The sequence below is a fragment of the Thermobia domestica genome, chromosome 8, assembly GCF_964235325.1.
Source record: "Thermobia domestica chromosome 8, izTheDome1.hap1.1, whole genome shotgun sequence".
NCBI lineage: Eukaryota > Metazoa > Arthropoda > Insecta > Zygentoma > Lepismatidae > Thermobia > Thermobia domestica.
Window position 1 is genome coordinate 47763595 of NC_137461.1, and position 4261 is coordinate 47767855.

The window sequence follows — 4261 nt, forward strand, 5'->3', positions numbered from 1 at the left end:
TATTATGACTGAAACAAGAGTTTTACAACATTGAATCGTAAAAGTGTGCAATTTGCTGAAGACACTTCATACGAAGTTTTCCCCCATTAATTAACAGCGATGTTTTAGAGTAGTGGGATAAGCGTTGGTTTCACATCCCGGTGGTCCTGGGTGCGATTCCTATTGAGTAATTAAAGGAAATGTTTATCATTTGTAATATTGATACTTCCCATGTAAGATATTATGGAAAATATTCTATTTCTATTTCTCTCGGTCTTAGTGTTGAGACGACTTTTTTTTTTTTAGCGCACTCGCAATAGAAAAGTGAACTACGAAACACGACTGCAAGATGACGTCAACCATATAAACCTTGATTCGTACTGTCTGGGAACGTAACGTGTTTAGTGAACAATCGATGAATACGTGAGGCATATCGTTAATATGAGTCAAAAATACGATTGATCAATGCTTATAATTTTCTACTACTACTACTGCTAGAAATATCAATATTTTAAGCAATTCACCATTTTCAGATACGTTTCATATCAACAAAACACTTGAAATTCAATCAAAAACTTCATAAAATATAACATATGTAGCCAAGTCTCGACTTTCCAATAATAATAATAATAATAATAATAATAATAATAATAATAATAATAATAATAATAATAATAATAATAAAGAAATAACAGTATTACAATACCAATTACGTAAAAATACCTTCCAATAAAGAAAAATAGTTGTCACGATGGAATTCGAACCCAGGTCTCTGTCATACGAGATTTATGCTTTACCAATCTGCCACAAATTCCTCATATAAGATAAGAAAATACTAATATTAGTTATGGAAAATAAAAATAGAATTTTCTATTTCTACACGTGTTGATAAAATTCAAAGAATGCGAAAATAATGTCTGCCGTCTTTCCTTCTTTGGAAATTAGAAGTTAAGGTGTGGAAGAATAGTAATGTAAATATGGGACAATTGTTAAAAACGATGAGGTAGCCTCAACTTGAAGAACGTTTCGTGATATTTACCTCATTGACGAAGGTCTATACAACTTGTTTTTTAAGTTAAAGAAGGAAGTCTCGAGTAAGTCATTGTGACACTCACATAAGGAACGTCTTCTTATTCGATGATTAGTATCTTGTGTATAGCATTCCATGAAACGATTTTAACTAGCTAATAGTTTGGGTGGAAGATGAAGTGACGCGGTAGGTAAGTGGTTAGCGCATTGAACTTCTATTTGGAAGACCCGGGTTCAAATCCCCGCCAGATTTAAACTTTTCAAATGTTTTAATTTCAACGCATTCTTAGTGTGTCAAGCAAGATCTCTCCAGAAAGAAAAATATGTTGAAATGACGAGAATTGGAGAAGTTCTGTCAATTGAAACAGTGATTTACAAATTTATTTCCAGCAGTTGTTCTACAGTGTGTCCATAAAGTATGGGTACATAAGGAATTCTAATAATTTATTTTTGTTATTCCAGATTGAATAATGGCTCTGTCTAAAGAAGAACGAGTTGAGTTGATTTTAGTTTAGCGTCCCTTTCAGCAGCGAGGCTATATGAGACGTGGACCTACTGATTAACGTGGAATCCGAACCATATGAGCTCCCGCCGGGAATCGAACCCGGGTCTCCCACGCCAAAGGCACGTACGCTAACCGCTTAGCCTCGAGGGAGCTCTAAATAAGAACGAGTCGAGCTGGTACTCTTAAGTGGACGAGAAAGTTGGTCGTATAGCAAAATTGCGGAAGAATTTAACCGTCGACACCCTCATCGTCAACTTATTTGTTTTATTGCCGTCGGAAAAATTAATCACCAAGGTTTAAGAAACAGGCAGTGTGTCGGACAAACCCCGTTCCGGATGACCAAAGACTTGAGACGAAACGAAAGACTCTTTTGGCTAAGGTTTATGCTAGTCCAAAGAAATCGCTTCGTAGGACATCCACGAAATTGGGTGTTCGAAGGTCAACCATCCACAAAATCCTGGCAGAGAAGTTTCATCCGTACAAGTTAAAGATATTGCATCAATTAAATGAAGTTGATCCCGATAGACGCATGCAGATGTGTGAATGGTTTGCAGATAAATTGGATGAAAATATCAATTTTACTAAAGACTGTGTGTTGTTCAGTGATGAAGGCGTGTTTTATGTTGTGAACAGACAAAAGTCTTCGAGACTGGTCTCAAGGCAATCCACATTGGACGAGTCAGTCAGTGTGCTGAAATCGACGGCAATTCAGACGTGTTCCATCGAGTTCACCTTAACCATGCAAAGAGCATCAAATTATGCATTGAACAGTACGGAAATCATCTTGAAAATATTATTCATTAACATTAAATTGTCTAACATAATACATTACATACACAGCAATATTGAGATTCATTGGACAACACGCTCTGAACCATAGAGATTCATCTCAGAATGGAGAAATGTTTCGTGCATCATCTACTGACAATTTTACTTGCATAAAGACCAGACTTAGTGCTACCAACTGCTGTCAGTGTCAAGAAAATTTACGTGTTAGTTGGATTGCATCTGTCCACGCCTTTTACAAACTTGAAATGATCTGGACCCCAAATAAAGGAATTAAAGCACTTAGGAGGAAAGATACTTTTGCTGGTGGCTGTACATCTGTTAAATTAAAAAAAAACTAGTTTCCACCTTCAATGATAAGAAACTTGTTTGTGACAGAGAAAAGACTAATTTTCATATTAAAACTTTAATAATTAATTAAATAGGTACTATTCGAAAATTGAATTCTTGTATTTCACAACAATCAAGAAATTCATGCTGTGATTTGTTTGACCATTTGCTTTAGCACTGACCATGCGACCTAAACATGATTTATGAATGTTGTATTCAAATAGAAGGTCAGCTTACTAAATTTAACTACCATCATCTTGAAGTCTGATTCAAACAAGAAATATTTATTTTAAATAATATAGGTATGACAGATTTTGCAGTCTCTCGAAACTTGCCGCCCCCTTGCCAATGCACATGTTACACATAAAGTAGAGTCGCCCTGTCGCGCGAACTATGAAATATGGACACCCCCCCCCCCCAACAAATGTTTCTGGGTGCGCGCTTGGAAAGCAGTAAAATTTTACTTTCACAATCATTTATTTCGATTCATCCAGCCGTAGTCTAGAGGACATAAACGTGGGACGTTAAACTAAGATTTGGTTTCTCTTAGCCTTTAGGACCAGTTTCAACATCATACGTCAATAAGGGTTATTTTTGAGTTGAATCATTTTTCTATTTAATCTCCGAGTCAATATTAGTTGTATGATGTAGAGAGGGAAAAAGAACTTGGTTCCTACTTTCTATGCTAGGATATCATTTCAGAAACCAAAATTAAAGGAGGAGGGGCAGGAATCTAATAGGGTGTATAGAGAAATATACAGCGTATATTCACCTAATATTTTAATAGTCTAATGTATACTTCCTTCAATTCTATGAAAGAACAAGCAGGGTGGCCCAAAAGTAGGTATACACCCCTGCATTGATTAAATATAACATTCTAGCTTTACAGGGGTGCCCACAAGGGGGGGATATGACGCAAACTGCGTCATTGAAATATTTGGGGGGTTAAAAATCTATATAAATATGTTTGAGGGGGTGTAAAAATTAATCGAAAAGTTTTTTCCTTCATGGAAGAACACCTACGGATAGACAATTGAAGGGGGGTGCGTCATGGACATCAGGGGGGTGGCACCACTGGCTTATAGGTTTATTTGCTTCGGATTTTCGTTGCTTAAGGTATAAGTAAAAAGGGTTTAAGAACAAATAATAAAGAGACTAAGTTTACCTGATGGATAACAATAAGCAATTATATAAAATCCAGTGAGCTGATCAGTACGGGATTGTATACCTACTTTTGGGCCACCCTGTATAGATGCGGGGAGTATAAATTATAGTTTTGAAAGCAGTCTAGCGCATACCCACCAAAAATTTTAGCATTGCACCACTTGGAGGAGGGAAGTTAAGTATGTAAGTCATTTAAAGCAACGCCGCATTCGTTCCGTTTGTGAAATACAAGATTTGTAGCAAGTTTCCAAAACTATGAACAGTACCCGTTTCAGTTGACATTGAGATATTTGGCACAGCATTCTGTTACCATCCAGACTCTTCCAGGAGCAAGTTACTACTCATGCAAGGTCAAATAGTCCTCGACCTTGATACGAGTACAAAGCACTGATCCAATCTAGCAATAAATAAGCTGATAAGCCAAAGTATAAGATATGGGCTGTTCCTATTAACCTTGAACTTAAACCT